The sequence below is a fragment of the Papaver somniferum genome, chromosome 2 (genome assembly GCF_003573695.1).
Source record: "Papaver somniferum cultivar HN1 chromosome 2, ASM357369v1, whole genome shotgun sequence".
Classification (NCBI taxonomy): Eukaryota; Viridiplantae; Streptophyta; class Magnoliopsida; order Ranunculales; family Papaveraceae; genus Papaver; species Papaver somniferum.
In genome coordinates this window covers 216109883-216119710 of record NC_039359.1, presented here as the reverse complement: position 1 = coordinate 216119710, position 9828 = coordinate 216109883, and positions in this window count along the sequence as shown.

The window sequence follows — 9828 nt, the reverse complement described above, 5'->3', positions numbered from 1 at the left end:
GCTCAAAGAAAGAATTGATCAAACAAGAAGTGTTCTTGCTGAACTCAAGGTTCTAATTGAAGAACTTGAAAAACATGAAGTGGTTGTAGACAAGTCTCTTGAGACATGCTTCAAAAGTTTGAGTACTGATGAAATCTCAGTAAACAATCAGAGACTACTAGAGATTAAGATACTTGCTGTAATTCTTAATCAAGGAGAATATACATCAGTTTTTGATTTCTTTCAATAATTGTATAAGATCTATTATGAATAAAACTATCTTATTTATGAATGAAATTATTTTATAATTTTTCTTGTGATAGCTTTTCGATTACATAGCCTGTGCTTGAATGCTTTATATTATTGCTATGTATGTTTATGGGATGTTTGATTTCGGCTTTCTTGACCTTAATATTCGATCTCATATGGTGTGAACCCTTATGGTTTGGGTGACTTTTTGGTTTAGCAAGATTAAGTTCTAGCCCATGTTGGTAGGCTTTATCAAAGGATCATAAGGGGTTCCGATTGAAACTAGTATGTGAAAAAGTCACAATATGTTGAATCGTTTGGTTTAGCATAAAAGCATATGTGTTTCGGGGTTTCAACTTTTGCATTGCATTAGTTAAAACCGATTTTCAACCTTTATCTGGTAAAGGTTGGTGTTTGTTGTTGTTCTTTTGTCTGCGAGAGGATGACAATACTGTGATATTCCTCCCCGGAAAGATGCAAAGAAAAGGAGAAGAGGATGTAGAATTTGAGGTAACGAATTTGTTAGTTAATCGTTTTCCTGTTTAAGAAAAGCCTGATTTTATTGCATATATTTATTTCTTATGCTTAACAAAATTTCGGTACAATTAATGTTTATTCCATTGTTTGTTTATGGATGTGTGTGTGATTCAATTATTTCCGGTTAAGAAAAACTATTGTTATCATGCTTTATTGTTTGGTATCAATTGTTTAGGCTTACGAAATTTCGGTGCAATTGCGGTACTTTAATGTTTATGTTTGTTTCAATTGCTTCCGGTTGAGGTAAATAATTATGCAAGTTGATTTATTCGGTTTGTATGAATTTTTTATGGCTTAACAAAAAGGTTTTCAGGATGAATTGTTTAGTCCAATTCGATTCCGGATAAGAGAAACTAAGTTGTTTCTGATCTTAGTTAGACTTATCAAAGTGGAGGTTTCGGTTATTCAAGTCTAATCGAATGCCTTAACAAGAATTACTAGTTAACTAACCTAGTACTTGTCTTGTTTAAAAGTGAAAGGTCTAAGTTATTGTTCGAATAATAAGAACCTGATGAGAAAAATAGAGTTAATTATGATCTTTATTTTGGTCTTATCGAACAAGAGATTGTATTTGTGCAATCAGTTTAGCAAAAGAACTAAGGTGCTTAGTCAATTTTTGATTTGCTAAACTATTAGGAAAAATTGCTTCGAGCAATTGTTTCCTTGGTAACATATAAAAAAAATTACTTTGTAGTTTCAGTTTTGATATTGGTTATCTAAAATGGTGTGTGGAACCCTCGTGCTTAACTCTTATAGGTTTTGCAAGTCTTTTAAGATTTGTAAGATATTTTCGGTTTGTCCTTTATTTGCTCGTACCTTTGTCATTTTGTGACAAAAAGGGGGAGAAATATATGGAGTAAACAAGTGATTTGGTATCACTAAAGAAAGGAAAATGGTGCTTAAACGTTATATCTAACGGAAGAGTAAAGAATAGACTAAGAGGGAGTAACATATCATATTGATACTTGTAGTTATATGGACTACAAAGGGAATAACAAAGACGTACGGATTGAAAATCTACCTATCTTACCTTTAGGGGGAGTATTAGATTTGTTATTATAATGTCAACATCGGCATTTATGGATTGAATGTATACAGGTTATTATGTTGTTGAAACTTGGAATCAAGCGTATGTGTAATGAATTCTTGTAATTTGTTTATCCATATTATGTAAGAGTTTTGTCACTAAAATTGACAAAGGGGAGATTGTTAGAGCATTTCTCGGTTGAACCCACCAAGCGTTGATATGTCAAGATTGGTTGCCATATTTTAGTGAATCAAAAACTCATTTAAAGAGTCGCTTGATTATTTACTAGAGTCAACTTCGGATGGAATATCTAGAAAGTTACTAGGATATGAGACTTACAAGTATTACTCGAAGACTTGAAGAATGTGAAGAAGTAAAGAGATACAACGACGACATCATCCTTCATCTTGAGGTTAGTAATATTTGACTTGAAATGTTTCATTCCTAACGTATCTTTCAAGTCGTGCATATTGAAAACATAATTGCGAAGCTGTGAATGATTATACTCTAGTTAGACATAGTATTAAGGAATTATAATATGAAGTATAACGTCTATCTTTTTAACTTCGTATATAATGCATCGACATAATCGTATGAATGCTATTGTGATTATGTATGGGTATGGGTGAAGATTTCGTCCTAGGAAACAATGTTTTACATTCATTTAAAGGAAGTACAATTCATAAACTTGTTTTGTGAATCGAAAGAGAAATCTCTAGGCTTATTGGTATTGTTATTCATTGCAAATCTTTGGATTATCAATATGTATGTTTAGTATAACCGCTCATAACTTGTTTCTATATCTTGGTAAAACTATTCACAATGTCTGACTTTTGTGTTGGTATGAATTTTATTAGTGAAATTGATCTTAAGTAATCACCTGAGATGGTATGATCGATATATTGTATTGGTATGACCAACTCTAGACATTGGGGAACCGATCCTAGTAAGAGGTGCAACCGATCACAAGTATGTGGAATCGATACTTGTAAGAGGTATAACAAGTTTTAGTAATTGGTAACTGTTCCTATGACTTGTGCAACCAATTACAAGTTAAATACCATAATTATTTGGTAATCGATCCTAGTACCTAGTCAACCAAATTTTGGAAAGCTAGTTTTACTGATCCTAGTACCCGCATGGAGGTAGAACCGAACTTGTGTTTTGGTAGAACCGTGAAACCCATTAACGGTGATTTGATATGATAATCAATCACATGGTTCTTGGAAGTCAGATGAACCAATTCTGAACTCGTTTGGAAGTGTGGCAAATCGGTTCCAAGATTATTAATATGAAAAAGGATTTACAAAGTAAAGATGTCGACATACTTTGAATATGCGCAGTAATTCTTATCTTTTATTGTTCAAAGATATTCCTTAATACCTAATCGAAATAAATTGAGAATCTTTTAATTAAGGTTTTTAATTTTATATGCTTTTAATTTCCAGCATATTAAATGCATATCTTTAGAAAATAAAAGTTGGTAATGTGCATTTACTAATTGGAGATTTTATACTAAGATTTCGGTCAATATTTAGACAGAGCATTTCCAGGAATTATGAAAACCGAATTTGGAAATATATTGCATATATTGAGAATATTTTCGGTTTTGGAAATTCCTTGGTGTCCAAACTTTCTTGGTCTATAAATATTGAAATTTGCATTTCACGCAAACTAATCCTCAGAGCCAGCAAAACTACCTAGTTGTGTTATTACTGGTGGAGCCGTCTATTCGGAGAGGAAAGTACCCTAATTAGGTGAAATCTCTTACGACCGCTCGTTTTAAAGATTTCTTTGGGATTGGGAAGCTCTACGAGTACCGTTGGTGGGAAACTAGATAATTGCAGTTTATTATTAGTTTTCGATTGATTTGATTGACTAACGGTTGTTGAACTTTGATTGCACCTTGTTTGTTTATGCTTGAGAATATTCTCTTCTGATATAAGATTCACTCAAACTATATTGAAGTTTCGACGGGGATCTTTAGACTGTTTGTAGATCTAAATACGTCTTGTGATAATCCATTGTTAATAGACTCCATTCTATGTGTGATTGATCACAAGAGATTCAAGTTGATTGTGTGCATGTGTTTATTGAATATCTAAGAAGATTTGAAGACAAAGAAGATTTCTTATTTGAGTTCATAATCTTTGGTGTGCACAAAACTTGATCGGCTGGGATCCAACTATAATCGTTTTATCTTTGTGATAACCTTGATTGATTAGTTGAGTGGTTCAAAGTATTGATTGCATAGTCTAGACAATTACTTTTGTAGTTGTTAGGAGATTGATCTAAGAACCTGACAAAGGAGTTTATTGCGAAAAACGGAAGAGACTTTTGTCAAACTCATATCACTTGTTTGAAAAGAGTTGTTACCGAACAGATTTGTTGTTCTTTTACTGTTTGGAATACGAACCAAAGGAATTATTCCAAGTGTGTGACTTATTGTAAGTTGGAGGCGCAAGGATACAGACGGAACTAGGTGAACTATAAGTTTAGTTTCTTGGTCTCAACTAAACGAAGTTGGTTTAGATTTTGTATAGTGGCTTAATCCTGAGAGTATTCAATTCTGAACAAGGTCCCGGGGTTTTCATGCATTTTCGGTTTCCTCGTTAACAAAATCTTGTTGTGTCTTTTACTTTTTTATTTCCGCAATTATAATTGTTTTTATTATAATTAGATGTAAAATACACAAACATTAATTCCTAATTACTTGATAACAATCCTATTGTGTTTTGTCAAGTCCGAACCTATTATCAAGTAATCGTACTTCGTTGTTGTATTGTCTCGATCTTGTATCCATAGTCCATCACACAAGTTATCTTGTTGTCGTATTGTCTCGATCTCGTATCCATAGACAATCACATAAAGTGTGAACCGGTTAGTTGTATTGTCTCGACTCAGTCCATAGACAATCACTTTCAAATAAAGGACTTATAGGTGGAAAAGTTTTAGATTGAGGTATATTTGGGTATCCTCGTCTTTTCAAGTGGAATTAGTGAAATTCTGTAATATTAAGCTCCTCATTATATAGTTTTCACGTGTACGAATGGCCAAAATCTTGTATTCATACTTTGGAAAGCTGGATGAGAAATTTTATTTGGTCTGGTAACATTAGTATTATTCAACATACCACAGTTGGTTTGGAAAAAATGTGTTCACCTACTTCTGAAGGTGGCTTAAACATTAAGCTTGAATCATGTTGCTCTAAAGAAAACTACTTGGCAAATCATGGCGGGAGACGTGTACTGGTGTTCGTTTATTAAGTCTAGATTTTTACTAAGTAGTTCTTACAAAAAATCATCGATATGGTCTGGGATTCATCGTCAATAGGAACGCATTAAGCTTTTTATTTTTTGGAGATGGATCGAAGATGTGAAAACTACAGGGAGACCCATTCTTACACATTTTCCTACTGTGAAACCCACCCCCACAAAATCTCACGGGCGCACCCAAAAGAGGACAACAAATTATTCGCAGGCCAAGAGTTTTCAAAATTCGTTTATTTTCTTTTTTATTTCCCAGTTTAGCCTCACTTTCAGTTTCAGTTTTAGAGATTTAGGCGCAGAGATTAAGATTCAGAGATTCAGTTTCTGAGATTGAGAAGGAGATATAATACGATCGAGAGCGAGAGCTGAGAGATTGAACTATCGATAGCTGAGAAAGAGCTGATTGAGATATTCGATTTACTCAGAAAAGATAATTGAAGCTTTTTCCTCACTTGTTCTGATCAACAGATTGATTATCGAGAATTGTCCTTGATTACCGAGATTCAATTTACTCAGCAAGCTTTAGCCTCACTAGTCCTTGATTATCGAGATTCAATTTACTCAGCAAAGCTTCAGGTTCATTCGTTTTTATTCCAATCTTGATTCTGATTTTTGTTTAATCTTGATTCGATTCTATGTTTTAGTTTCTATAAGATTAGGATCTATTATTTTAGGTTTCCGAAGCTTAATATAGTTTTTCGAATCGTTTTTTAGATCTTTTAAGCTTGTTTTTGAATTTTTGTTTATTTTCTAGGTTTTGAATTTGTTAACATCAATGTAGATCTTTTCGATTAAATTTTTTTGTTTCGATTTCATGTTCCGATGTTAACATACCAATTTACTAGGTTTTTCTTCTGTTTTGTTGGATTTTTTATTTGATTTGTTTTTCCATTCTTATTTTTGATCTGTTATCTGTTATTTATTTTGATATCATGTTGATTTCTCATCTGATTATGGTTAATGTAGATTGTTTGCTGTTGTTGATTTGATCTTTTAATTTTGCGTAAGAATTTTTGTGAAGCAATATGCAGGATAGATATGTTTGGTTTTTTATCTTTGTGTTTTGCAGGGTAAAAATGCCTATTGGTAGTGCACTAGTTGTAATTCACTACTTTAGTGAATTCTTAGCACATCTTGTTGATGTCAACACAATTTTAGAGTCTTTGAAGACAGCCGTTTGCCAAAAGTGGACTCGTTTATTACCGCATCATGTCAGATTTTCCTTTAATGATGGAAGCAAGTTTGTGCGAGTTGATTCTGATATTCTGCTTCAATGTTTTGTATCTCGTTGCCACTGTAAAGGTCAGAAGAGCTTTGATTTACTTGTAAAAGTTGGCTGTAATTCTTCCAGAAGTCGTAGTAGAGCTTCAAGTAGTCGTGTAATAGAACTTGAACCCGAACAAGCTATGGTGAATTTCCTTGAAGATAGTTCTGTGCCTGTTAACAAGGTTCTTAGGACTGAAGGTTGGGATAAATTACTTGGTGAAGTTGGTAAAATGTTTTTTGGAGGTGTAGCAGAGGTATGTATCGTAGTGAAGAAATACGAGTTAAAAGCTGGGCATGTTCTTGTATATAAGAAGAATGAACCTAACAGGTTCTATGCAAAATGCTCAAAAGAAAATTGCCCTTGGGAGTATAAGGTTTGTGTTGCTTATGTTGAAAACAAGATGCTTAAGGTTAAGAAATATGAGAGAAGTTATACCTGTGGTGTTGGAACTGAAAGGCTTTTCCACAGGCTCAGCAATTTTTCAAAGCATCTGATTTGGCAAAGTTTTTCAAAACTAGCTACGGGATCAATGTGAAATACTACCAAGCTTACAATGGAAGAGAGAAAGTGTATGAGGATATATTTGGTGATGAAGCCATGTCGTATTCGCATCTGTCATGGTATGTAGATTCCATTCGCAGCACAAATCCTGGGAGTTAGATTGATTTTCAAGTACAAACGGATGAACCTGAAGCGAACGAGGATAGTTCAGCTGAATTAGAAGATGAGGCACCTTCAAATAAGTTTGTGCGTCTTTTTATTGCTTTCGAGGCATGCATCCATGGTTACCATTACCTTCACCCCATGGTTTATGTCGATGCTACCTTTCTTACAGGGACATATAGAGGATGCCTCATGGATGCAACCGCTATCAATGCTGAAAATGGTAATTTTTTTGATAATGCATCCTTTTTATATATGTGCATAATGTCTCATGCATTATTTATTTTTGCTTCAGAATGTCTTATGCATTATTGTTTTCACTTTTCTGGTTATGCATCATTTCTGGTTTAGATGCATAAGACATTATACATTTTTGTTTTAGGTGCATAATGTCTTATGCATTATGGTTTTCACTTATTGATTTTATGCATCCTTTTTATGCACATGCATAATGTCTTATGCATCATTTAGTTTAGATGCATAAGATATTATGCATTATTTGTTTTTCTGGTTATGCATTATTTCTGTTTAGATGCATAAGACATTATACATTTTTTGTTTTAGGTGCATAATGTCTGATGCATCATTTAGTTTAGATGCATGAGCCATTATGCATTTTTTTAGCTGCACATACTTCATGTAGACGCTGGCTTGATTTTATATTTTTTTCTGTGCAGGCTTCTTCCCACTAGCCATGGCCCTGGTACCTGGTGAAGATAATGATAACTGGGAATGGTTCATGAGGAATTTGAGTAATGTTTTTGATCATGATCAAAGGCCAATCACATTTTTATCTGATCGTGCAGAAGGATTAAAGAGAGCGATTCCATTTTACTTTCCTGGAGCCTTCCATAGTTTCTTCTATTATCATCTTAAGATGAACTTACCTATTAATGCATCTGACGAAAGGTATGGTGTAGTTATTGATTCATTTCAAGCTGTTGCGTATGCTCTTAGTTCCGAAGGTTTCCAAACTGCCATCGCTACTATTAGGGGTCTTGGTTGTGGTTGGGTTGCCGACTATATTGAAGATATCCCTCCAGAGAAGTGGTCAAATGCCTTTTTCCAGGGTTGTAGGTATGGTAGGACATCTTCTACTTTTGCTGAATCCTTCAATAGTTGGATGAAGGTACACAAGAAGCTCCCTGCAAATGCTCTTCTGGATCAGATAAGGAAGGATGTGATGAGTATGATGTCAGAAAGGCAGAATATGGGTAATAGTTTCATAACAATTCTCACACCGAAGAATGAAAATAAGATGAAGGCTCTTATTGATCGGGGTTTAACCTGGATGGTTATACAGTCCGATACTCATGTTTATGAAGTGGAAGGAGGGGACAGTTCTCATAGTGTTAACCTTGAGGCAAGGACATGTACCTGTCAGAGGTGGCGCGTCTATGGGTTTCCATGTGTGCATGCTTTCGCATCGATAAAAATGTCTGGTTCTAATCCATATGATTTTGTTGAACCTTATTTCACTACTTCATACTTCAATAATGCCTACAGTCATGCAATTCATCCTATTCCGAACTATAACAGGCCTAAAGTTTATGAAGGTAATGAGATTATCGATGTACCTGATGTTAGGAGGCCGCCAGGGAGACCACAAGATAATTGGCATTTGAGCAGATATGAGAAGCCGCCCAGGAGAGCTATTCTATGTGGTAATTGTTTTGAGCTTGGTCAGCATAACAAGCAAACATGTACGAATCCTACCTGTTACAAGAAGCCTCCGAAGCCGCCGAAGCAGCCTAAGGGAAGTTAAAGAAGAGCAATTATCTTGTTTGTTTCTTCAGACTATTACTTTTATGTTTGAACCTTATTCATTTTTCTTTCATTAGTTTCTGTATTAGTTTTTATGAACAAGTACTTTTTCTTTACTTAGTTTCTTTTTTGTATTGGTTTTATGAAAAATACTTTTTTTTTCACTGTGTGTTTTTCTGCTTCTATCAGATAATGTTTTCATTTTTATTCTTAAATGCATAACGGATTATGCATTAGTTTTTGATGATGCATAACTTGTTATGCATTAGTTTTTATGATGCATAACGTATTATGCGTTATTGTTTTGAAGATGCATAATCTCTTATGCATTGTTTTTCGACGATGCACGATCTATTATGCATTTATTCTTTTAAAGATGGCTGCATAACAACTCATGCAAATGTGGTTCCTTCATTCATCTGCATCTGCATAACAAGTCATGCGTCTGCATAACAAGTCATGCACATTTATTTTATTAGGAATAACATGTTATTCAGGTTTATTTTGTTGCATAACTTGTTATTTAGATGCTTATATGTAACCTGTTGTTCCTTCATTTTCCTTGTAAGATTTATATCATAGTACAGTTAAATGAAATAAGATTGCAGCAAATAGAAGCACTGAAACCAGCATTGATATATAATAAATATATATATAAACATCGACAAGATAACATAAGTTGTTCTGACAAGAACTACTTACTAAAGTTAAGTTTTCATACCAACACATTACACATAACTACCGACTGAAGTTAAGCTTCACACTAAATACCTTCCCATTAGTTTTCACTCCCAAGTTAAATTGCTCAACCTACCAACAACATACAGGTTGTTAAAACAAAGTTAAGTTTGAGCCTTTATATTATGCACAACTTCACATTGACGCGCAGCTTCATCACATTGACGCGTAACATCATCCCAGATGTCTTCATTGGCATCTATCGCCCAATTGTTTCCAAGATCCGTCAGCATTTTCAATACCAGACTTACTCTTTTCTTGTTGGGTTTTTCTACTGCATCTTCCTTTCCCAACTTCAGCCATTTGTCCCTGACTTGAGACTTCATGCTCATCTT